Below are 27,739 nucleotides of genomic sequence, written 5' to 3' on the forward strand. Positions count from 1 at the left end.
GTGAAAATGTGAAGAGATGTATTTGGAATCCATGCTGACAGCTTGAGAAAGAACAGGTAATAATGAATCAGCACCAGGAGCTAACTGTTCATTCTCCACTAAACTGTCCAAAGCTTGGCTTAGAAGCTTGGCTTAGAAGCTTTTTTAAGCTTGGCTTAAAAATTGATTAGCTGATTAGAAGGATTAGAAGCAATGATCAGCAATAGACCACCTGGGCATATTCATGTCCACTGAAGTCAGTGGATAATGCTGATATCAGTAAGAGAGAGTAGGACTGATGCAAGCCAGGAAAGTAAGAGTGACCTGGCTCTGCTTCTGAGATTTGTCTTGGAGGTAGATTAGTAGCAGAGTTTTCTGTCTGGTGAATTACTCTGATCTGTTACTCCTCAACTAAACTAGCCAACACAGAATTAAAACAAAGCAACTCTCCTGCAAATGCAGCAGGTGTGGGTGCCAGCTCTGCCCAGCTCTTGCTCCAGAGTGAACCTGTCAGCCTGCACGTTCAGACAGTTGTTACCACTGTCTGTGAGGAAAAGGACTGGGGAACTGTTTTGGAAGCCAGGGCTTTCTGACACTTTTATTAGCTGATCCAGACATATCTTGATCCAATAAAGATGTGATCCTAGCAATCTGCTCTAGGTGAACCTTCTTCAGCAGGGGCATTGGACTGCACAATCTCCAGGGGTCTCTTCCAGTCCCAGCTGTTCAGTGCTTCTGTGTGACAGATGTCTGAGAGGGCCATTGTCCTGCCTAGCACAGCGAGCCACAGAGCAAAGAATGACTCGGCTGAGAAAAGGCAACATTTCATTCACTCATCAGGTGTAAAAGCATGAGGAATGCAGAAAAGCTGTGCAAAGTACAATAAAGCTTTACCAGAAGATCCCAGAGGACCATAGTAGAGGTGAAGAGAATAGTCAGCCTTTATGAAATCTTGGTTAACCAACACTGGGCTGAACAAGATAAAATGTGGCAACAGAATTTTACTGGTATGATCTGGTTTATTGACATACTTGTATACAAATACCTTGACCAGCATGGGTAATACCAATAACTTAAATTTATTAAAAATCCCAGCAAGAAATTGCTATAAGACATACAATTAATAAGTCACATTTTAAAATGTTGATAAAACAGCAGAAGTCAGCAAGACTGCTGTTTTTGTAGGATATTAAAAGCTAGCTATTAAAACTTTTTGCCCTGCACATAAGTATTTTGAATGATGCAAATTACAGTTCTGTGCTTCCCTCCAAAGGTCTGTAGGCAATAAGATTTCTCTTTCCAAATGTTACTTTTTTTCTTTAAAGAATGTGTGTACATGATTAAACCAAGCTTGCTCTTCTACCTAATTTTTTAGAGAAGAACCATCTTTCTATTGGTGTATTATAGGAATGAAGCTTTCTCCCCCTTCACAGAAGATGGCACAATTCAGAAGAAGTTGTTTCAGAACACACTCAGTTTAATTACAGGATCAGTGAACACAGCAACATTTTCTTGGCAACAGGTAGAAAAGCTGGCAGTTACTCATTTTCTTTGGAGCAGTTTCTTGGCATTACATCGTTGCATTAGAAACTTGGATTTCATTTCTCACTTTGTTTTTCTGTTCCCCTGCTTCATTTCCTCTTTATCAGTTTTCTCCTAGTGGTACATAAAAATAACATACTGCATTCTTTGTTAAGAAAAAATTAACTCATTTGCTTTTAAATCATAAGCAGTAATGTAATGTGATAGGATCCTTATACATATACTTATGCATTATCTGATAATAAATAAGGTAGATAAATGAAGATCATGAAGAAGAGATAAATGTTGAATGTTAAACTGATGCAATTGCCGTTGCTGAACTTTTATATTAAAATATATTACATGCATAAGAAAAAATCAGGTTTATAATGTAAATTTACTGGTATATCAAGCAAGAGAAAACCCTTAGGGTAGAAGGAGAACAGCTACCAGCAGTCCTTGTGACTTATGATAGAGTTTAATTGCTGTAGCCTTACTGCCCCACTGCCCCATGAAGTTCATATCTATTGATCACTGCATACATTAAATTGAATTTAATACTTGGAAGTAGATATCATATATTACGAGTAGCATTTTTCAGAGAAAATCTATTGTTCTCCTTCCCTTGTCCCTTTGAGAGATTAAACAAAACCAATAAGAGAAGTAACTGCTGACTGAAAAGAAAGATGGTGTAAACCCTGCGTATCTTTACTTTCCTATACTTTAATATAGTCATACACAGAGAATATGAAGAATTAATCAACAATCTGCACTGGATCAGTGATGGAGCTCTCTGTGCAAAGATGAGGCACAAAGAATGACACACTTAGTAGTAACTGATAGAAGTTTTAGGAAACAATTGTATAATTGTCTAGCATTCAAAACCATCTTGCTTTTTGCTATATACTTACCTTTTTTTCATTGTTGCTTTTAATGCTATTACAATATAGTTTTATTAATAATTTTCATAAATAGAAAGTATTTTTGCTCAGATCCATCATTATTTTTGTGTTTGTACAGCATATGGAAGATAGAAACAGATTCTTCTTAGGATCATGCCATGCCTGTACTCTGGCCTTATAATTTTAGTTCATTTTTGTAACTCTACATCCTTTCATCCAAAGGAAAAAACCAGCATTGGAAATGTTTCTCTTTTGTCGTCCTTTCCGATTACTTGATGCCATTGTAGAGCAGCAATTCAGTGTGGCTCCCATTACTGATCTGCATCATGTACATTGTCATGTCTCAAAACAGTCTGGTTCTGCAGTTTCTAGGATTGAAAGGAGTACCAAGATAAGGTAACTTTTTAAGTTTTTTTCCCTTAGAAAGTAATTTTGCCCCCATGCCAAAGTAAAATATTTCTATTCCTTTCTGGAAGTCTGTGAATCCGAAAGTAGGGCAGTGCTTTATTAGGTTAAGATGTTATGGTGTGTTTTGTTGAAAGCATAGCTTTAGAGTTGGAGTTTTTTTTAATATGAATTGTGAAACTGTTTCTGCAGATTCCCTTCCATAAAAAAACCCCAAAATATTTTCAGAGGTAGTGAAGAACAGGACAAAAAGAGTTAATAATCAAACAGAACAGCTTCTGGAGAACTTTAAACTTTTCCTCTAAACATTCAGCACAGTGGTAGCCTAAAATTTTGATTTAAATTTTTGCACGATGCTATGAAGTGTTTATAAGACTTTGCAGTGTTTTTCACTAAGTCTGGAAAAAATTCATTAGCATTGATCAATTTAGCATTGATTATCTCTGTGTAGCTCTTACTTAAGTTACTTGAGCTTATCCCTAACAAATAATGGGGTTTTGAGACAGGGATGGCATAGATCTCTACCCACAGATGCTAGATTTTCTGTCTGATTTCTGTATACTGTATTCTGTCAGGAAAACAGTTACTAGAACTAGAGAGTGTTTCTTTTTCTGCAGAGACACCTTAATTCTGGAGCAGGATTCTGTTTATCTGTTTACAGACATAGCAAACAGTAAATTCAATGCTCAGTACCCTGTGTCTTCAAATAATTTATTGAATCAGGTATTACTTAGTCAGGTCCTGAACCTGAGTGCTGAATTATGCAAGTCCTTGGAAGCAAGACTAATGTTCAGCTTCTCACTTGTTCAAGTATGTCACTGAATTATGCCTCAAAAAAGGGCTATACTGAACTTTTATGATATTTTATGCATTTTTAAAAATTGTAAATATCTGCATACAGTATTTATCTGAATTTGATTTCAAAGGATTTGTCTGGAAAACATAAACTAGAATGTTATTCCACTGGTTTTAGTTCTTTTTCAGATCTTATTTGAGTGCTTAAAGAAGAACTTTCTATTTAATGCTTCTTTAGTAGTACTCTTCTCAAATTTCAGTACTCTTCTCAAATACTCTTTCTTTGGAAATAATATTAAAGATGGATTTGCTCTTTTAATCTTGTTTCTTTATTTCCTCTTCTCTGCATTCTTACAGTACAGTTTATATAGTGATAAATAGGAGAGTAATGCCTGCCGATTTTGACTCACTTTGGATGATAAATATGAGAGCAACCACTAATGATTTTGACTCACTTCTGTGTTCCTTTCAGGGCTTTCTCCTTTTATTTTCAGGCTTAATCACTGCTATTGTAAAAATATTTGCTGTCTTCACAGAAGTTCCCAAAGGATTTTTGACTATGACTTGGGTGTGTCCTTTTATTCATACATATATAATTGATCCACCTATGCATGTTGTTAATTAACTGCCAGTTAAGTACAAATCTTCTTATTTTTTCCCAAATTTAAAATACACTTTTTTCCTATCATGCTGTGCCACACTTAAAATAGTGTTTGAGGAATTTACTTTAGATCTTTATTTAGATACACTCATCCTGGGATAAAAAAATATATTTTTGGTAGCTAAACATAATAGGCTTTTAATTGTTCTGCTTTTACTAGACTTAGTATCTGAATTTAGTGCAAGAATATATATCTTTTCCTGAGGTGCCCATGATCATCAAGTTTCCAGATTGAAAGTACTTAGAAGTCCAGACTTATTTCAGCAATTTTCTGTACTCTGAATCTAGAATGAATGTTCTGTTCCACTTTCAAAAGTTAAAAAATAGTTTATTTTTCTTTTAAAAGTCACTATCTTATTTATTTCTAACAGAATACTTACTTAATCACATAGTATTTACTATGACTTCTCAATAGTTTGTGTGCTTCTGCAAAAGTTGCAGAAGTCATTTATTTCCAGAGTAGAGGCTTACTATTAGATTGGTTATCTTACAATTTCCTGATAAGTAATGTGAGAAAAAAGCTTTTTCTGAACAAAAATTGTGGTCATGTATAGCTTACTTTTGACCCATTGTAGTGTAGAGAGCAAGCAAATTTGTTTCCAATTTTTCCTATAGCTGATTTTCAGTTCAATTTACATTTTTCATAATCCTTTTCATATGTTGTTCTCTTTTAACTGAGTTGTATTATTGCCATTTACAATATCAACCCAAATAAGAGTAAGGAGTAGAGGACACAAAGGAAAAGTAAGAATAAACAACTTACAGTCTTAATAATTCTCAATTAGCTGCTACTTTGGATCCTTTAAACATGGTGATAATTAATGTGGAAAGCTCTGGAAGCCTTCGTAAGCTAGCTTGATCATCTGAAGAATGCCGGTACTTATTAGGGAAAGTTCATGATTCATACGCAAGGATTAAGCCAGGAGAATCTTGTGACCTAAGCAGCCTGGCTCTCCAGTGGTAAAGGTGGGATTTTCTTATCTTACAAAAAATTATAATTCTGACAGACAGCAGGGATGGGAGCAGACAGGACACGTTTGGCTTAGGAGCGAGCAACACGCGGGCTGGAGGAAATCGCTGGTTTGGCACATTGCTGGTACCATGACAGAAATACAAAGTTACACTGCAGCACACAACGTGTTCCACAGGGATGAATCAGAACATTCCTGAGAAATGGTAGTGAGGAGAATTGTAACATGAAATGTGAGGGGGTTTTATGTTCAGCATCTGAGTTATCCTTGAGAAATTTTTAGTAATTTTCCTGATTGCTCTTGCATGGGATCTAAGCACTTAAATCCAAACACATGAACACTTATCACAGTTTGGTAGGTGGACAATTCTGGATGTAAGATCTGGAGGCATGACATGAAATCCAATCCTTCTTGTAATAGTAAATACTGACTTGACAGAATCAGTCGCCTTCAATACTTGAATTTCTAAACTGAGTTAATAATTAAACTTTTGATATGTATGTTTAGAGCCTTGGGGAAAAAAAGGTCTGTGAAATATGAACAATAAGGGATGCACAGCATAAATGAGCATTGCAAACCAACTCACTGAGACAGTCACATAAACACACTATCCTTTTGCAGAGCTCATTGACATAAACAATCTTGGTTATATTTAGAAGCCTTGCCACCTCTATTCTTCTCTCCTTTTTTTAGTGCTCTCACTGCATTTGACAAATTGAAGGAGAAAATGGAAGTACAAAAGCTGTAACCTAAATCATCACTTTTTAACTGGAATTTGCAGTCACAAGCATGAGAAAAGTAAAACACATATTGTTTCCATTTCTTTTTAAAAATGGATTAATATCAGCAGGCAAAAATGTAATCATTATATGTAACTGATGATCCTCTTGGCTTCTTTTAAAACCATACTGGCAAATTCCTTAGAATTCTCAGTGCTGAGATTTCTGGCAGGCATTTGAGGGTTTCAGTGGTAGCTTTTGTGGGAACTGCAGGGGTGGGGTCACAGCAAACTCCTTTCTGTGCAGTTGTGTATCATACAAAGCAGTTATAAGGAATGGTGATGTAAGGGACATACACAGAGAGGACACTCACTTCACTATTACATCAGGGGGATGGTTTGAGTTCTGTGGAGGAAATACATTTAAAGCTTCATGCAAAGAGATTATTTGTAGGAAAAATTTCCCATTGTTACACTCCTGTGCTTAGTCACAACATCTCACATTTATGTGTATTCACACTTTCCTTTGCCATCCTGTTGAGTTGTGGTTGAAATAAAAAAGTCATACAATGAAAATTATAATCCATAGCAGTACATACAGCAAGTTCCATTGCTGCTATAAATTATATCTTTGGAACTATTAGCTAGAGATGTTTTATTCACTAGCATCTATTCATATAATCAGTGCATGTGCCAGAAGGTGTCTGCCGCAGACAAAAGTGGGCCCTAGAAGTTTTGTGAGGATTGTAAAGTCTTTCAAAAATCTGTACAGTTTGTATTGGGAAAAGTATTTAATTCATATTTTATTCTCATTCCAAAGTTATACTCATTATGAATATCTAAATATACAGAATATACATAATCCTGACACTTGTACAGACATGAATCACCTCACTTTTCAACATGGCTTTAAATAACAGAATAGAATATTTTACCCATAAGAAAAGAATAAGCAAAACAAGGATTGTGACAAAATTTAGATTTTTTTCAAAATTTTCCCACAAGAATTGTAAAACTATAGCAAAATATACTTTATTTTCTGTTTAGTAAAAAGAATAAAAATTCCTCAGTTCTACATGCATTGTATCCAGGCAGTCCTGTTCCTCTGTGGAATTCCATCACTGAATTATGTTCAATGAAGATTACAGGGCTCCTTGCAAAAGCACAGTTTACACAGGGAAGAATAACACTTTATATATAATAAATAAAAACTACTTCTACAATGTTATACAGGCTTAGGGTTTAGATTTTGGAGCCAAAGCCATCGGTATACTTATTGTCTCCTTCTTAATGGGTATTGCCACAATCCATTACTCAAAATTATAAAGGATTTCTTCATAATAGGAAATGGGCTGAACAACTCAATTTTACAAATACCTGGAAAATAAAGATTATGGTAAAAACAATGCTGCATTTTTCTGAGTTTTACCTTGCAGTATTTATTTTGACAACCTTTAAAAATTTGATGTAAGTAACTGAAACTCAGTCTTTATCAACATTTTAGGAATGCGGTGTATGGACTCTGTAAATTCCACCAGTGCCTTTAAATTCCACAGAGTGGGATTCCCTACAGAGTGCTCTGCAGCAGGCTTGTATCAGAGAACAGCTATTTGCTAAATCTTTTCTAAATATATGTAACTTGGGCATTTTTGTTAGCAGTAGTTGATTTGAACAATCTCATTGTAATGTGTCTTAATTAGGAGAAAACCCATTTTTCCCAACTGTAAGTCATTTTACATATCAAACCAATCCAGGCTTACAAAGCTCTCACACTAGGCTGAAATGCATTTTTCAAATGGAACAGATTTCATTATTAAATCAAACCTTCCTACAAACAGAACAGATAGCAGGAACACTAATAACACATCCATAAGTCTTTCATTAAAAGCTGACAGATATAACAATGAGAATTAAAGTCATGTGGTTATTTAAAAATACTTTTCAGAGTATAAATATTTTTGCAGTGAAATTATAGTCAATTCTTCAGAAAACTGTAAAGGTGATTTTCTTGTAAAAGCAAGAGAGATTTCTGCATTATTTATATACTCCTACACATGATAAATGGTGTCAGTGCTGTCTTTTTTATTAGCATGTCTTTCCTGCAGTATTTATGACATTAGAGGATTAATAGTATTGGCTGCAGTCAAGTGCAGAGAGCACCATGAGGGCTTCTCCTATGTATTTTAACTAAACTGTTGCATTTTAGGACAGACTCTTAGGCTAACAACTTGCCTTTTCCAGTAAATCCTTAAAAGATTTTCTATTGCAATTTGTCCATGCTGGTAAAGACTTGAGGAATTCTGACGGAACTGTGTATGTGTACCTTGTTTTGGTGAATAAGTGGTTATCACAATTGATTAAAGGTAGTGAAGATTTTGCCAGAAAACTTCAATCCAAGAACTGAAAAATCTTACAGCAAACTATAAGCATGTTGTTTTCTGTCACTAACCACTAGTGATTCATGTAGGTCATTGTTTGAAAATGTGATTTTTACATTATTTATTATAGTCAAACAGTTGCTTTTGGATAAACCTTATGCTACAGGTAAAAATCCATTCTACAATAGGGAGTAAGAGTTACATTAATAATGGGTGTGTATGAAGAGTGTAAATACTGAGTGAAAATGTACACTTGTATAAATGAAACATATTTGTTGTGCAAAATGTGAAATAACACCTACAAGCAATATTTTTGAATGTAAGTTTTAAGGACAAAATGCAGTTTTCCTAGATGATTTCTGGATTATGCTACTCATTTGACAGTGTTCTGCAGCTCAAAGCAAGTACCTGAGATTTTTCTCTGGGATTATATCACAACAGCTCTTTATTTGGTCCAACTACTGAAATAATGCAAAAATAATTTTCCAGTTATCATGCAACATGCTTTTTTATATGAAAGTCAAGCAATCTCCTTGTAGCCTGAGGTCACAGTGTTAGGTGTGAAGAGATGTACAGACACACATCCATGGGACACTGCCCTCACACACACAGTTTCTCATTGCAGTGGCAACTCCCACTGCAGCAAAGGAGCCTGTTGAAATGTGGAATTAAGCATAGGATTTAGGGTTAATTTGTTGTGTCCTCTCCTCAAAAACCAATATTCCAGGAGTATTCCAGAGGAATGAGTACAAAGAAATTGCCAGTAGTAATATCTAAAAAGTCATCATTCTTATTTATTCAGTGTGTTAATCCAGCTATCAGTCTGTGTTCCAGAGAGAACCTCCTCTGGGACAGGCACCAGCCATTTTTATCAACCAGAATTTCCAGTCTCCAATGTTTAATCATTCTGCATTTAATAGCAGAGGGACCCTTCCTGTTCAGTACAGTTGTATGAATTGGGATTTTAGTTTTATGAATATAGCAAAAATGTTTCACTTTGGTAAATAATTAGGCATGAAATGGTTAGCATGGATAATTCCTTCACTTCTGTACTGGTTTCACATACTTCAGACTTACTAATTCTCCAGATTCTGCAAGAATCACGGCCAAAATCTCTCGAGTTTCATGTTATTGCCTGTCACCAGTACTATTTGCTGTGTTGAAATGAAACCAAAATCAGCTTAGGCACACTGCATACGTTAAAGGGAATTTTGTCTGGGTTTCCAGTTGATTTAAAAGCAAAACAGCCTATTCAAATCAAGACTGTTATTATAGATTGAGATTTGGTTTTTAATTCACACTGATCTATGTGACACTTGTAATTTATAAAAGTGATTTTTAGGGTGAAATATAGAAATAGGGACTCAGAATAAAATGTTCTGTCAAAAGAATATTTTGCTGTATTTAATTAGAAGTAAAATGGTCTCACAAATCTACTTATTTTAAAGCATGCTAAACTTATGGTTGTGCAGATCAGTTTCTGATTTCAAAGCCTTGTAGAGATGTCAGGTAATAGAGACACCTGTTTCTGCTGGGGTTTTTTATGACTCATACCACAGGGATTTTTACAACACAAAATGTTTCATGTATACTTTTATACTGTAGAAAGTTTTACCAATATGATAATAATGACATAAAAATCTTACTGCCAGTAATTTTACGGAGACAATTACGGACTGTTTTGTCATTTAGACTTTATCTTTGATCATGTTACTTCCTGTGAGTTAAATGTCTAGCTGCTTTATTTTTTTTAATGTGATATTAGCCTTGTCTAATTCAATTTAGAATATGTTTATAGGTGGAAATTATTTCTGCATGATAAATGCATTATGTTTTCTATATTCATGCTCAATTTTATTTTGTCATTTAGAGTATCTGTAGGTTGCAGGAATAGATTTGTGCAGTTTATAAAGTGGTGCCATATATAGAATAGGCAGCCACAATGAGACAATATTAGAATACCCCTTTTCTCAGGATTTCTTCTGATCTTGTATGTAAGAAAAATAATGTGCTGATTTTCATTTTTTTAATCCTCTAAGGAACATAGTGACGCTAAGGATAATTAATCCCTCCTTACTTTGGAGTAAGTTCATCATGGTCCCTAAAATCTAGGGACCATGATGAACAAGAGGACTGTCTATCAGTGAAGAGTAATGGTACTGTCAAAGAGTTATTCATCCTCTCACATGATAAGCCTCTGAGGTAGGTCAGACTCAAAGAGGAATTTGCTGAGTTTTGAAAGATTCTACTCTGAATCTGGATGTTCCTACAAAACCAGACACCATCCTTAGGGATGTTAAGCTGTTAAGTCACCCTACAAACATTAAAATGTGGGTTTTATAGAAAAGAGGTATTTCCTTTGCACCTCCTAATGCAAACCATAGGTGTGTGTATATATATATATATATATATATATATATATATAGCTATATATAACTAAATAGATACTGGTTGGGCCTTGCTCCTTAAATGACCATATGTTGCCGTGAGACAGAACAAGATACAATGCATTACCTGCATTCTGAAATGTTTGCTCATTATTTTAATCACTTACATTTAGACCTTGGCTAACAATCTGTATGGCTGTAAATCTAAAAAACAAGTAGGAATAGGTATTTCATTTATAGGACTACACATAATGTACTTCCCATATTATCAAAAATCACTTAATAAAGATTTATTAAATTTTTAAAATGTGTTACTTCCCTAAGAATTAAACTAGTCATGCTCTGTAGGAATGCTTTCTAATACTCTCCTCAGTTTATACTCCTCTGTAAAGAACTTACCAGTCGGCTCTGTAGTATTTTTTCTCCGTAGAGGAGGACTATATTCTTTCAGTTCCATTCATTGTTACATTCCATTTGCTGCTTTACTAGGATGTCCTGGTTTAGGGGACACAGGATTAACAAAGTGTTCCAAGTATTGTAACAGGAAAGTAATACATTCACAAAAATTCTCATTAAAGTCCTTATCTTCAAGTTACAAAAGACTGCACTTTTTAATGATTAAAAACCACATACTGAAGCAGCACATACTTAGAGAATGATTCTGACAGTACTTGGGTTGCATGGATTTGGGAAGATCCTCTTTTTGCTATCCCATTCTTGTGTCTTGGAGCTCTTTTACTGCAGTAATAAATACTGAACTATTACTCAGGAACATAATATGTGTTTAGCAATGCCTAACTAACACATATCTTATTAAAACAATTTCAGTACGGAAATGTACAGTTTTAAATGCAGAAGATCAAATTATATTTGGGGTTGTACAAGGTGAATAAGGCTACAAGTACAACTAAATAGCACCTTTGCATCAAAGGTGCTATTTATTTCTTGCAATTTATATATTGCAAGATTTATATATTGCAATTATGTCTATTTCATAATAGTCTGTGAGGATTCCTAACTCATACTATATTATTTTTAAAATTCAGAAGGAACTCTATGTAATTCTAATCACAACTGGAATACATGATGTAAGAGCAGATGAGGTGCATATCTGAGCAGAGATAAACATCAGAGCTTGTTGGGATGAATTCCTGTGCAGTGCTCCTGGTGCACCACCTAAGAGCCATTACTTCAGAACAGTTTCCCCTCCTCCAAATTCCCTACAACACATACTGAAAGGAGGAGTTTCAGAATGCTTCCAATATGCATCCTCCAAAAAAATAAACAAATAAACAAAAAAAATCCCCTGCTGGCCTATTGTTTTAAATGAAGGGGTTCTTGAAGTGCCTTTGTAGATTACTTTTGCAATGAGGTGTGACACCCAACCTAATGTAACAGAACCTGATTTAAAAAGTAAAAAAAATCTGCTTTAGACAGGAAAATAAGTCTAAAGTGCTAGATAAGTGATCTTTTATGATATATGTGCTTTATTCTACCCTAAACATTGAATCTGTCAGACCCAATCTAAGACAAATATTATCAAACAATATTCTCTTCCATTTTATCTTCATTTTATTAGCTCCTTACAGCACAGGCTAAGCAAAATGTTCTTAAACTTCAGAAGACAAATCTATCTGTCTTTTTCTGTGCTTGCCATATATGATCTATTCATCTTAGGAAATACCCTCAGCTAAGTTGGTGTGAAGCTGAAAGACTGTTCATTCTTTAAGCAGTGTGATGCTCCTGTAGGCAGCCACTCAGCTCATCTGGGACATTTCTCCTTATTCCTGCATTCTCACAGCCTGCTACTTATGATGCAGGCCTGCATAAATTCCCATAACGATCCATTAGTATCCTGCTTTCTTCATGCCACAGTCAAGGTACAGTAGTTTCATAAGATGTGTTACCTGCTGATTATCACAATACAGACTGACAAAACAGATATCTGCTGATTGTCACGACACAAACATCTACTGCTGTTAAATAACACACCCTTTGGAGGAATTTCATTGCACTGCAAGAAGCTTTTAACTTCACAAAAGACTTAAACTGAAATGTACACATTACAGACCTTCTTCTCAGACTGCTCACATTCTGAATCTTAGAACTGCTCTTAGCACCAGTTTTTTAATAGTGGAACTGTCTCCTGTATCAAGAGATCTCTAATTTTAGTGCCCTGTTTTATAAAGGTAATATCCCACCCCTGAATTTACATGTATATCACTGTCTGGTCTGTTGTCTAAGTTTTAAAATTCTAGACTGGAGAATCAGAGGAAGCCAGAATAAGCCACTAAATATGTGAGTTCCATAAATAACTGAGTGAAAACCAATTAATTAAATTATTGAACTTATTTAGTAAATTGAAAGTATCTAACATGCCAATAGCAATACTTCTGTGCTATTAGCCTCAGAGTAGCTCAACTTCAAAAATAGTAACCCCTAGTTGACTAATATTAATATGGTGAATTAATATGCTACCAAGAAAATTTAATATTTTCAAGAAAGCCAAGCATCTGCACGTAAACAATGTCTGCCTTTTAGCAGAATGTGATTTAGTGTCTAAGAAAACAGAGAAACAGAGGGGGGAAAAGCCCTTGCTCTTTCTCCTTCAAAACAGACAGGAGTGTGTTTACTTTCACCAAATATCTGCATGTGTGACACTGTCATAAGCATTCAGTTGCTGTAAAACTTTTTATTCTTTCCCATAAACATCCTGCACACGCATCTCCCATGACTGTGCCCTCAGTCAAGGAGGAGGAAGTCCTAGAAGACTGTCAGTGTATTCAGTCATGAGCTCCCAGTGGGAAGCCAAGGCAAAGGACACAGTTCTTATACAATGGGCAAAGGTACCTACATTCCACAGTGCCAAGCAACCATCAAATCCAGAAGTTCCTAGTCCTTACCCTTGCCCTACTTCAAGCATCTGGGAATCATTGAAGTCATGGAAATAACTGAAAATATTACCTGACTGGTCACTGATCACATCTTGCTAACGTGTACATTTGATCTTATCCTAATTTTCTTGTCCCTTTTACCCCATATTGTGAGACAGGATATTAAAATAAGTTCTTATGCCTTTGACAAAGTGTAACAACATTTGCCAGACAAAATGTCAGAATTTTCTCCTAGATGTGTTATTATTATTTCTCTAGAGCCATAAAAATTGGCATACCACAAATGTCAACACTGCCTTAAAGTCTGTCTTAGTGGGGGAAAGGGACTATAGAATAGTATGGTTACTTCTGTAAGGGAAAAAACCCCAAAAATTTCCTAAAATAATTGTTCAATAAAATAAATGATACAAAAAAGTCATTACAGTGTAGGATCTCTTCCTGCAATCTAGGAAGTCCTTTTTGCTTATGTTTTTATCATCTGTGATTAATATACCCACATCCAGGTTTTGCCAGTAAACTCTGATCCTACATTGCTGTGTTATCTCTTGGTTTCTCCTTGTTTATATTATACTGCATTGCCTTACAAAAAGGAAACTAAAAGTGCCATTTGGGATGTATGGCAGGATTTTTAATATTTGTTTTGGCAGATCTTAGTTCAAATACAGATTTGGTGAGAACATCAAGAGTCAAACACTATCAGTTTGTTGTAAGGCATGTATGCCTACATCAGAAAAATAATCAGGCAAGAATTAGGCAAGTGCTAAATCAAAGAATACTTTAATACACTGTATTTAATTTTCAATAACTACAACAGACAAAAACGTGGAGACAAGATCTCAACATCTACAGCTAATTTGAAAAGACACAAGCAGAAAAGACTACATCACTAAACCAAATTCTGCCTGTTGTGCCATGACTTTAACAGATTTTCTTGTGAGTGTAGAATTCAGACTGCTATATCTGTACCACCTGAAAATACAGACCCACAGAGCAGTGGTGTAAGTTTACAAAGGAGGCAGACACATTGAGGAATTTACTACAAACAGAAAGAAAAATTGTCTGTAGCAATGAAAGCTCCAGTCACTAAGAATAGAAACCCTTTCTTCAGCAGAACTGGTTTTGGCATTGACCAGTCATTTTTCATTTTTCAGCAGCACATCAGAACTTTCTACCATGTTTATCTCTTGCTCAAATGAACTAATAAACTCCTGATACAACTCATAATACCCCTTATCAAATTGTCACGCATGGCTGTGTTTGTTAACTTGCAACAAGGAAATGTTTATCTTTTTGCTACAGTCAAAGCAAGAAGCAGAATTGAAAGTTGTTGTAAGGAGCAGCTGGCAAGTGGCCTGAAGTCTAGAAACTTTGCTTTACTCTTCTATTTTTTTGTTCCCATGCCTTTTCTCAGCCCAAATTTTTCTGTATTCCTGATGCTAAAGATTGGCAATAATTATTTACATCCTAAAAAATATTCCAAAATCAGGTACAGCACCTTGAATTTATTATTTGTTCTTTCCAACCTTTTAACACCTGAGTGTTAAATGGATACATCAGGACTGGGAGATGCAGAATCATCATACAGAACAGAAACAAAGTCCCTGTCTCCCAAATATATCTAAAACTCAGTGTTTCTGCTGTAATACTGCAATACGCTGGTCCTTTAGCATAAAATACTTAATTATCTTCAAGTGTTCTGTAGGCAGAATAGGAAAATATATTCTTCTGTTCTCCATAAAAAGATGAAAATATATAATAATGTCAATACTACCCAATATCATGCTTCATTAGAAAGGGTTTTTTGGGGGTTTTTTTTTGGTGCAATGAGATAAAACTTGCTATTACAGGAATTGTAATATACTCTGTGGATTTGCTATTCGAGGATATATATAATATAGAATACTCTTTATATAATAAAGAGTGTATATATATATATATTAAAAAGTATATATAAGTATTATAAAGAATAATATATAATAATATACTCTTATAATATATAAATACTCTGCTGGTATTAACTCCTAGAGAAATCAGTTAAAACTGTGTCATTAAAGCATGACTGTTTTGTTTGCCAACCAGAGTTGTAGGCAGTTTTTCAGTTCCATTATTAACAGTTATAAAGGAAATTCTCTTTGGGAGTTGGTTGAGATGAAACTCAAGATGTAGCAGTTCACCATCTCTTGCTATCTTGTGGGTGACATCTGAGAAAAAATCAGTGAAATGCTAAAATAGCAGCGACAGAAGTGCAGCGCGCTGTGCCTGCTGAGCAGCCGCAGCTGCAGCACAAAGGACAGAGGCGCAGGGCGGCCCCGCAGGGGGACCGGGGTGCCCCAGGCCCCGGGCCGGCTCTGCGGGGTCCTGTGACAGCCTGCTAAAGGTGGCCTTTGGGGGGACACTGCCGGCACACTGCGGTGTGACTGCCTGCTAAAGGTGGCCTTTGGGACACTGCCTGCACACTGTGGTGTGACTGCCTGGTTAAAGGTGGCCTTTGGGACACTGCAGGCATGGCCGGGTCCTGCTTTACCTGAAAATGCAGAGGCCAGAGCAGCCTAATTGGTGTCATTTTTCCACTCACACAGCCCCCTCCGGGATGTTTGCAAGGCTCTTATCAGGAAATTGCAGCTGTGGCTCTGTACCTACCTCTGCTTTTGGGTGTGTTTTTTCACTTCTTGGAACTTTCTGTTTATTGACTAGATAATCTGGAAAGGAGGAGGTAGGAATGGAGCTGGTACAGAAAGATACAGTGTTTAAGACCAGAGCCGATATTCCAGACCAAAACACATTCTGGAATTGGGTGACAGCTGTATTGCTCCTTCTGACAGGTGAAGTGCTGGCACATGCCACCTGACCTCACCTGGGCTCCAGGCAGGGCATTTGGCACCTCCCTGTCACTGGCCAGAGGGCAAATCAGGGCCTAGACCTTGAATCCAGGACCTCCTGCTGAAACATTCACCTCCCGATGCTCAGACTGGAAGCAGAACTCTGGATATGTTTTCATTTCAAGTAGGTTTGAAGAAGGGATTTGTTTCCTTTTGGTTTTAGACACACACAGAGTCTTAAAAGAATAAAATGGTGACATTCTCGTACAAGTTAGAATAAATCCATAAAATAAGATTTTATAAGAATTATCAAAATACTGAAGCTAGACTATTTGAGTATGAGCCCAGATTATATCACAAAGTCCACATTTGATTCAGACTACAGTTCGGGAATCTTGTGGGCTCACTCAGTTCTCAATATTGCCAACTGCAGTCATGGGATAATTTTGTTATGGATTAGGTCAGCACTTCAAAAAGGACTAGCACAGATTCCCTGGATTTATACAGGAAGATCTTACTGCTTCCTCTGAATAAAAATTAACCTGCTACAATCTTGTTTGGTATTTACATTGTTCTCACAGCTGAGATCTCCAAAACTCTCAGATGGTAGTCACAGCAAGGCTGTAGATTTTGTTTTTAAAGGAATATACAAAATACAATCTGTCATTGGAAAAGTAAGGAAAATCTTGAAGTGGCTTCTCCTTAAAAAAAGAACAACCCAAGCCCCAGTAGTCAACAAAACTAATTCTGGTTAAGAATTCCAGTTTTTCAGAAAATTATTTATTGGGTAATCTCACCTGTTTAGTCTAACTACTGAATAAATTCATCATCTCCAAACATTTCAGCCTCTATTTTAATTTCTTAAGTATAAAATAGGTCATATCTTGATGAAAGTATTATTATAAAATATGTTGTTTCTTTTAATGATTTTTATTCCCTTTCATTGATTCCTTGTGTTGCTAAAGTGTATGTACACACTTTTTTTCCAGCTATAGCTGAAATTATGTCAGCCATGGACTTCATAACTGACATTTGCACTTGTTGATAATGCAATGATAAAGATCCGCTTTAGTCAGAATCTTGGCACTAATTATTTAAATATGGGAATAAAATTGTATACACTCAAAAGTTAAGGAAAAATAAAAGCATTTACACATATTTAATCAGCCACAAATAGCAACAAATTAACAAAGTCTGAAACAGTTCAATATAATTGAGAAATGCAGTAGTGACCATTTATTCCTGGAGCTTATTATTGTATGCACTTCTGCTCCCATAACTAAGCATTCAATGAAAAGCTCCATTGCAGGCTGTGATGAATCCTTCCTTCCCCTTTACTTCTGGCCACATTCTGCTGCTTTATTCTATATTTTATATATATTCTACATTCTGTATTTATTCTATAGACTTATTTACAGCATGTGAGTAGTGGTTTCTCTCTTGTAGTTGCTACTCCCTTTGCTACAATGCTTCCCTTTCCCACCTCTTTCTCTAGCCCACTGTGGAATGAGGTGGCTTTATCTGAGCTTTCCTGAGCAGCGTCCTTGTGCCACAGCCCGGAGCTGCTGCCTGTGCTCAAAGCCTGGCTCTGGGGTCACCTCCCCACAGGTGACAGCACAGGAGCTGCACAGGGACCCCTCAGAATGGGCTGGAACAGAACTGACATTCTCTTAATTTGGTAATGTCCTTTGCATGTCCTTTCTTCTATTTTTGTTTCTCTATTAGGAGACTGTTGGTAATCACGAATTTTATATAAAATAAAAAACTAAAATGCTGTTAATGCTCTTCCATTTCGTAAAAGAATCAAAATATTCTCATATTACTCATTTCTTGGCATATAACAAATACACTAATATCTTTTCCACTGTGGAAATTCTATTTGAAAAATTACCTACTTGCTACTGTTCTAGGTTTTAGAGCAATTTGTTTGTTTCGGTTAATGTCTCTTGGCCCTATAATTAAAAGAAACTAAAATCTCTAAGAAGAGGCTAATAGAAATTTGTGCTTTGCTAATATTTAAGAAGACAGAGAAAAAATATTATCTTTTACAAAATGTTTGACACTGAAACCTACTTACAGCCTATTCCCAATGTGCTGTTAGCTGCAGTGGACAGTTTTACAGATGAGTTTTGCAGTCCTTCCTCTGAGGCTATATCATATCCAAAGATATTTGTGACATACTGTTTCACACCAAAATTATTTAAATACTTAAACAATTTGAGGCAAGTATTTGAATTAAAAAATTAAGTACACATCTCAAACTTTATGCTTGACTCTCATTTTCTAATGCTTATTCTTCAGTGATAAAAATGTGTAAAACAAAATGACAGTTATATGCTATTTGCTGTTGTGTGCTTTTTTAAAAAAAAATTTCTATTAGATGCAGAGTCTACGAGTGTCACTTGGAAATAAAAAGAATGCTGAACATACACCTTGGTACTTGGCATGTTTAGAATAAAAACATGCAACAAACTTCTATGACTAATATTAATAGCTCTATTGGTTTCATACCTTGTATGTAACTGTAATTATAAAGGCTGGATAAGCCTCAAGCCAGTCTGTGTTATACCTTCCATTTATGTCAGAAGGTGCTAGGGATCATCTTGTGATCAGTAGTCCAAATAGGAGCACTGAAATATTGATATGAAAATTTCAAATTAATGTAATGACTGTTTTCTCTTCTCTGTCTATACATTAATTTGAAATGCTGTTGCATCTTGCAGTGTTTTATGTTGAAGGACATATTCCAGCCTTTTGACCTGTGAATACAAAATTGTTCAACACTGCTCATTCTGTCCTTCCAGAAAGGAGTTTTCTTGTTACTGTACTATTTCTCTGCGCAGCACAAGTTCTGAGCCTCAGTCGTATCAGCAAGCCTGCTTTGTGACCTGTAGGACGTGACTTGACCTGTAAGATTTTGCTGTGTGAAAAATAAGACCCATTCCTACAGCAGAATGAAGAAAAGCATCTCCCTGGAGATTAAACTTTTATATTAAACTGCTATGGTGAATCCACCCAGTTAGTTTCTTTTCTGTGTCACCAAATATTTTGAAGGGTATTTAAAGATATTAGCAGACCCTGTCAGAGGGACCATACAACACCATCTATAATTTCTGTTAAGCGAGTCAGTGAAGTCAAGAGTACATTTAACACAAAGCAGTGACAGTATTGTGTGTGCCCCACACTCAGCTACTGAAATAAATGTTACCAGCACTGCACATGTCAAACTGATGATGTATTGCTCTGCAAGACCAAGACAACAACAAACCATGTTTACATGTGTATGTTCTGCCTTCTCCTTCCAGAACTGTAAGACTGCAGGCTCCAGGGAACCTGCCACCCAGCAGGAATAAACTGTGCCTGGGAGATCCCTGGCCATCTCTCCCTTCATGGGAGGAGCCACAGGGCAGGACTGCATTCCCAATGGACTGTGACTTCCTCAGAAGCCTCAGCAAGAGGTATGGCCACACAAAGACCTTCTGAGTTGAGTGAGCATAGAATACCTGACAACCCACAATGTCTTCTTCAGGTATAATCATCATTTTATTTTGAGACTGTATAAAACCATGATTTTAATATTTTGGTGCATTTAAATAAATGTACTGATCTATGAATTTGATAAATGGCCTGATGTGTGTTTCCAAAAGCATTGGCTCACTTACAGCAGTCATTTGAGTTAGCTTGCAAAATATCTGTCATATTTTTAGATACAAAATGCTAAATTCTTATGTAAAAAACAAGTTAGTTGTACCAAAAAAATTAAGCTCTCACTCTTAAGCCAAACCAGACCCCTCTTCATAATCCCATGCAGTTATCAGCATGTCTCTTGGATTTATGACTTATGACATTTATTTACCAACAGGTGGTTGCACATCTTGCCATTTATATTTTAAGCAACAGTAAACACAACTAAAAATAATATAAGACAAACAAAATAAAACTCAGTGGTGTTTTTAAAGTGTTTTTAGAGAAAAGCTGTATTTATAAGCTAGGTCTTCAAGTAGTTCTCACCAGGCCCAGCAATACAGAAGAATACTGCAAGAGCAATAAGGATTTTTAGGGGCATTATGATAGTGTAATGGAAACACATCTGCCCCCAAAAGTCCCTCATTTTCCCTGCGGTTAAAAGCCATGCAGGATGTGGTGAATGCTGTGGAACATCAAGAATGAAACTATAAAGAAAAGATTTTTAAGTTAGAACAACTTTTCAACAATACCTCATGATTTCATCATTTTCTGTTAGTCCACTGGATAGTAAAACTGCAGTTTTTCAAGGATCCTCTAATTCATTAGCTCTGGATATAGAAAATGGTTCTATCCATGCAACAGACTTAATTTTGAGGCAGCTATCTTAGAAATACTATTATTGGGAAGCAAAATACATTTTGCATGAAGCCCAGACAATACAGGACAATTTTTCTTCTTTCAGCTCTCCAAAAGAAAAAAACCAAAAAACAAAACAAAACCCCAGGATAACCATAATTAACTGTTGACCTGCATTTCTCATTTTTAAGGATACTTCAGTGACAGAGTGAACATCACTTTACAGGAGAAAATTATACATAATAGAATTATAGAACATCTTTCATTTTAAACAATTTTACTATATTTTCCAATTAACAGTCTGGGCAGTTTTCCATACATACAGAAGGACCAGTCAGAGTGAAAATACAAAGTGGAATCCAAATTTAGTAGGCTGAATTATCCATGTTTATAAATATCATTAGTAAAACAGGTAGCACATTTGAACTTTAAGTTATGCCCATTCAATTGCCATGCCAAATGAAAATTTACTATTTTAAAACAATCCACACTGAGTAGCATCTAACAGGCATGTACTTCACAGATTCTTTTAGTACAAAGCATAAAATATAACAAAAATATTGTTGGAAAAAAAGCAATTTTTCAGGTTATTTAATATTATGTTCTGGGTAATACATTTGCCCTTTGATCATGCTAAAATATGAAAAATTAAATAAATTATTTTCTCAGGTTCCAGAAATTTAAACATGATCTCACTTGCATTTCTTATGGATGTAAATCCAGTGAATTCAGTGGAGATACTTCTGACTTAGAGCAGCATCCAGGCACCTACTGACAGAGGTGTGTGTGCTTTGTGTGATTTTAAATAGGCCTTTGATTACAAAAAAAAGCTTTAATACAAACAGCAGCAGCATCAAAGCAGAAAGCCAGATTTTGCTGACCATAAACCAGAAATTTTTAACAGCAGCAATGTGTAACATCTAGAAATGCCCTTTCAATTAAGTGAATTACTGCATTCACTTAATTTTTCCTGATGCATGATGTTTCAGGCCAGTCCTGAAACATCCTGAAATTATTTTTCTCATCTTGTCCTACAACCTTGCCTTGCCAATACATGCCTTGTAGATGACAAAACACTTTTTTTTTTTTTTTTTTGGGGGGGGGGGGGGGGGGGGAAGAAGGGGTGTTCTGTTTTAATTCTTGTCCTGACCTACAAATGAAAATCTTTACTTTAAAAATTAGTGATTTTTTTAATAGTCTAGATACTATTTTGTATTTATTCATATAGAAAGGCCATGATTGCAGTAAAAGATTTGGACTGTCTGACTGAAGCTGAGATATTTCAAATAGCAAAAATGCATCAATACTATTTTATACTGTTGAATTGTAGTCTCCCCCAATAACAGCTAAATTAAAATTAACAGTAGTAACTGAAAATATCAAAATAGTTTTGTTTAAAAGTTTTTCATTTATATTAAGAATGTAAGTATTCAGCATACTAGGAAATCACATAGGACTCAAATTTTTAAGACTTCTTTTGAGATGAGCTAGGAGTAGGTATGCTCCAAACAGGAAAAAAACCCAACAAAACCCTGGAGCCTATGTGCAGAGAAGTACGATTCCAATATTAAAAAAAAGTGTTGGTAATTCCAGAGCCTTGTATCCAACAGGGAATCAGAGATCAGGGGAAAGCTCCTGGAACCAACTGCTAACATGTAGTCCTGCCAGCTACCTCACAAAGCCAGTTACCTTACTAATGCATGGGCCTTTATTGCTGTTGATATTATCTTTATTTACTCTGTAGGTGTTGTAAGAAAGGTCCTGAAAAAAATTCCCAAGCTGAATAAAGCCTATCCATTCACACTGGAATACAGAATCAATGCCCTTGCCCCCAAACCTTGCAAACAGGAACTATTTGGGCATTTTGACAACAGGCAAAACCCACTGATTCTTTGTTTCTTTTTTCCATGTTTATACCTTTACCAAATTCTCTACATGTTTGCACTGTTTGACTGAGAATAGCATATGGCATTGCAGCAAGGGATTAGTGTAGTTATTAACTGATGTGCACTGTGAATTGGGCAAATGATGCTTTAAATTCATTGATTCCACCAGAAGCTCAAGCCACGTGGTGTGAACCACTTTTCTACCATGTCTTCCACTACAGGTGCAGCTTCCAGGTGATTCCCCAAATCTTTTAAACCCATCTACAAAAGTCCACTTTGTTTTGTTTTTGCTACATAGGCTTCTAAATACAATTTCCAGGGCAGGTAAAATTATCTTCTGAGTGATGTCTTTAGAAAATATGCCTGAACAGACTGGTTTGTGTTTGCATAGACCTTTCTTGTGGCATGAGGTCCAGGTTCTCCACAGGGAAGCAGTGCTGGTGTGTAACACTGCAGCAGGGAGCAAAGAACAAGGCACAGTTTGAAAACCAGACCTTGAGGGTCTGTGTTCTTGCCCTGGAAAACTCTGGATAACTTCCTAGGAAAGGACAACTGATTCTGTAGCCTTTAGTAAGGCAAAATTTTAATTGTTCCAGGTCATGAGTTTCCAAACTTGGGGTCGTTATCTCTCCGTCTCTTTTTCTGTGGCTGGATCAGAGGGGAGTCACAAAACTTTTCTGTTGCAACACGGGATCAGGAGGTGTCAAAGGTTGAGGCCTTGCTTCAGAAAACACAGGCCCCAGAGCAACCTCCAAACCATGCCACAGGATCTGGTGGAGATCCTGATCTTTTCACTGCTTTCAATAAAATTTCAAAAGTAAACAGATTAGGTCATTTAGTAATCCTCTGCTGATTCAGTGTGTTTGTGAGCTGGTTTTTTAAAGGTTTGCTTAAAAATGTAGAAAAGTCATTCTAAAAATGTAGTTTTAAATTTATTCTAAATAGAAAGATAGCTAGTAGGACATTCAATTTTGTAAATTATAAATGTAATAAATAATTGGGGTTGATATTTCTAAATATTTTTATTTCAATAATTAATTACATTTTTATCTGAAGAAAATTTTGATTTTTATTACAAACAGACCATCTACTTTTTATCTTCTGTAAATTTCTTTTTTTCATATCAAATACCAAGATAGATTGATCCCAGATATTTAATTATTAATACTGTGGATACACAGTGCACTTCAGGAGTCTCAGCTCTGAGGCCAGCACCCCAAGCTGCACGCAAACCTGCTGGGAAAACCAGTGTGAGGGAAAGAGATCAAATTTTTATAACACAGATGTTTAGAAAATCTATCAATGTTTTGTCTAATCATCATTAATTTAAGTAAAACATACAAAATGAACATACATTTAAAGATTAAAATATACACATGATATCTATAGCAGCAGATATAGATGCTGCTGTTGGTTATGTATGTGCTGTTGGTTCTACTGCACACCAGAGACAAACAGGAGCTCTTTCTGTAAGCTTATTGATGGGAAAAAATGTGAATAAAAATATTGTATGAGGGAGGCCTACAGAAGCGTAACTGTGGTCTTTAACACTGCTCATTAATCATTTAAGTAGTGTATTAATTCTATAGCTAGGTTATTGGTGCTAGAAGCAATGCAAGTGAATTTTATATATCCTCAGTAGAGAGCCAGATAGAATCTATTTTAAAAAATAATCTAAAAATAGACGATTAACAAAGTGTGATCTTTACATCTTACTGGAAGCAGCTGCACAAAATTACGTTTTAATTTAAGAGCTTTTAAGTAACAGTTGGTAAGAAGCAACTGTGGTATTTCAGCAGAGCAGAGCTGATCTTTGCTGATGTTTGGATATGTTTCTCTTTTCCCTTAAAGCAAGATCCTCACATTGATCCACTTTCTCATCTCTGATTCTCTGCTCTTACATTCTCAGAATACTAGAGAAGCAACCACAGGAATTAAACCAATCCAAATCTGACAACTAGGAATATTGGACAAGTCTGGAATGTATTCACAAACTAAGTACTAATTTACTCTAGTATAAGTCAAAAACAAAAAATTTCTACAGTTACATTTTTAACTTAATTGGCTTATGAAAATTTAATCTTTCATAAATGCTGCTTCTGAACAGCATTATTTTCATGGAAAATAGTAACTAAAAAGCATATTAGCACCACAGTTATTATTTAATCTAAGCTCCTCCAAATCAGATTTCAGTCTTAAACAAGTGAGGAATTTGTTGCACTGATGTTTGGATACATCCTATTTCACTTTTGTTGCAATTATATTGCTAAAAAATGTAAAATGTGAGAATTCTATAGAAAAATCTCGATAACTCATCCTGATATTCATTTGCATAAATGTACAGATCCTGCATGTAGTCATCAGATAAATCACATGCCAACAACTTTGCTTTCACAGTGCATCACTGTCTCACTTCAGCTGAATTTCCAGGCCTTTTTGAAATAGTCAAATTGATTCAGTCTGTATAGGTCAACTCTTAAAATTAACCTGACTGCAGTGACAATGTGATCACAATGTGAATGTCTGGATGTTTATGTGTAGCTTAAGCAGGTGATTGATTAGCTGGCATTAAATGTCAAAACTATGCCAGACCTACCTAAACTAGCTTTACACCAGCTGAGCTCCCGCATATATGTTATGTGAATATGCTGAAACATTGTAAAAATTACAATTTGTATCATGTGTTCATTCACTGTTAAGTATCTGTGCAGGATAGTTGGAACCATGAGAAAGTTCAGTACCTCTACCAGTGTTTTCAACACCTTCTAGAATCCCATGAGGAAAGTACAGCTATGTAACTTTTAAGTAAAAATAATACTTCAATTCTTCAGGATATTGATACCAAAATGTAAATAGTAACATGAACTTAAACAGGTTTACCCTGCCTTACTCACAATAATATATTCCACAACTTTTACCAGTACAAAAATCAGCAGTCTTTAAACTGAATCCAGATAAAGACCATGCACATGTGGACACACACAGACACACAGAAAGGAACGTTCAAGAGATACGTTATAATGAATATGTTGTGAACAAAAAAAAAGAGGCAGGGATTGACAATACAAATGCTACCAGGGTTTAAAAGATTTTTTTCAAGGTTTAAACTGCCTCTCTTTTCTGGGAACCGTCTTTTCTCCCAATTCACCTGTATTGCATGACCACCCTTTGAAAGGTGACTTTTTCTTCAGCTTTTGCTGTTTTTTTTAAGAGGAAAACACCACCAAGTTAGAAAACTTCTCAGTTTAACTTTCAGAATTATTTTATTTTCTATCCACTTTTTTATTGCTGAAGACAACATTAAAGCTAGAACATGATTATTTATTTAAAGTGCATAATAGCCCTTTACTAAGTGCAGCAGAAGTTTACTACTAAGTTTACTGTCCAGTGTAAGAGCCATAATGTGCTGTTTTCTTTTGCAGAACAAAGTGACCACCAAAAGCGGGACTTTGTGGGCCAGTTGGATAAAACATAAGCTCATCTCGCCCCCAAAACCCCGACTCTGGAACCACAGCCTTCCAAGATTCAATTTGTAAGTAAAGTATCTTTGTCAGATATGCCAAATCAACAGAGTCATTGCTTATGGAGTGGGTAATTTTCAGACTAATCAAAAGAGAACGTTATAGCCCAGTCACAATACATCCTCCTTCATTTTCTGGACAGCAGGAATTGCTAACAGATATTAATTGATTTTATTAATATTTTATGAACTATTTATCAAGGAGGTAAGAAGCACCTTTTCTAAGTGTCTATAAAATGACACAGAATAAGTTATTAGACCCAGCACTCAAAATACCTAAGATTTCTTCTCAAAGTATATAACAAGTTATTATTTATCTGTTTCACTGTATTTCAGACTAAAGTTGACACATTATAGAGAAATATCTGTCATTTTTCTAAATTTGTTATTTGTACAATAAACTACAAATTATTTTCACTTTACTTGAAAACAGGTCTCTTCCTACTAACAATTACAGTCTCAAGTATTCAGCTCTACATCAGCATCTTACTACCCTCAATATCATGTTTCATAAAATCCTTCAAAGATGAGAGGAAAAGTAGAAATTCACAGACTAAAGGAACATATATTCAAAATCTTCACTTTATAATTCCAACAGAGCTTCTATGTAAAATCCATTTTAAAAAACATTTTAGTTTACACTTGGATGGCTGAAGTAGGTTAATGCTGTCAGTTACTTTAAAAGATAGTAATTGCTGTCCTTGAAAAGCCACTATTACATTCATTCTACTTTTGATAATCAAAATGCGCAGCTGAAGAATGCTGTCCTAGCTGAACTGCCTTATAATCCCCAAATACATCCTGAAAGGAAAACGCAGAGAAGTTGATGGAAATTCTGGCTAAGTAGAAATGTTTAAATAATTCCTCTTTCTACAGACCGTACATTTTAACTGACTTATTTACGTGTGATTTATTAATCACACATTACGCTGTGATGATTTAGGAGGTTTTTCTGGCTTGCACACGACCTGATCAGACGGTTCGCACGCGCATTTGTAGTTATTTGTGCCTGACGAAAGTCGCCGCAGAAGCCACGCGGAGGCAGCGGGACGGGGCCGGTGGCCGGACACCGCGGGGAGCGGGCCCCGTGGGGAGCGGGCCCCGCGGGGAGCGGGCACCTGTAGCTCCCGAGGGTGCGGGGACGTCGCGGGGCCGCGCCGCTCCCCGCGGGCGGGCCGGCGGCGCGGAGCGGGAGCGCGGAGGGAGAGCGCAACTCACCACTTGTCAGTGCCCGCGGCGGTGCCCCGGAGAGCCGGGACCGGGAATGGATCAGCGCCCGCAGCGAGCGGGGATCCCGCGCACAGGCAGCCGCTCGCCGGGCAGGTCCCCGTTCTTGAAAGGAGACAGCCCTCCGGTCCTCGCTCCAAGCCGGCTCCTTCCGTTGGCAAAATCCTGACTCATTACATAAAAAGATCACTCTGCCAGGCGCCCTGAAACATTTCTTCATCACGGTCACGCCACAAGCTAAACAAGAGGCCACATCAAGGGGAGGGGGAGAGGGGGGAAGCGGAGAGGAAAAAAAATCCCAGAGGGTTTTTTTTTCTTTCATTAAGATCCTCTTCCTTGAAAAAAAGGAAAAA

General features: G+C 36.2%; 2 long non-coding RNA genes across 3 annotated transcripts; one reads left to right on the forward strand and one right to left on the reverse strand.

The window, feature by feature from the left end:
* Positions 1-613: 613 nt before the first annotated feature.
* On the reverse strand, positions 614-27,739 carry LOC121334402. 2 transcript variants are annotated; one of them, XR_005952443.1, is made up of 4 exons: positions 27,378-27,739; positions 11,117-11,212; positions 2,412-2,770; positions 614-1,635 (listed from the first exon to the last, which is right to left on the reverse strand). It is a non-coding gene; the product is annotated as an uncharacterized LOC121334402 (long non-coding RNA). The 2 variants fall into 2 exon arrangements; XR_005952444.1 differs by lacking the exon at positions 2,412-2,770.
* LOC121334403 lies at positions 11,387-27,296 on the forward strand. The gene is made up of 3 exons (XR_005952445.1): positions 11,387-16,614; positions 19,736-19,959; positions 26,062-27,296. It is a non-coding gene; the product is annotated as an uncharacterized LOC121334403 (long non-coding RNA).

Source organism: Onychostruthus taczanowskii, unplaced genomic scaffold (genome assembly GCF_017590055.1).
Source record: "Onychostruthus taczanowskii isolate IOZ18803 unplaced genomic scaffold, ASM1759005v1 scaffold19, whole genome shotgun sequence".
Taxonomy (NCBI): domain Eukaryota; kingdom Metazoa; phylum Chordata; class Aves; order Passeriformes; family Passeridae; genus Onychostruthus; species Onychostruthus taczanowskii.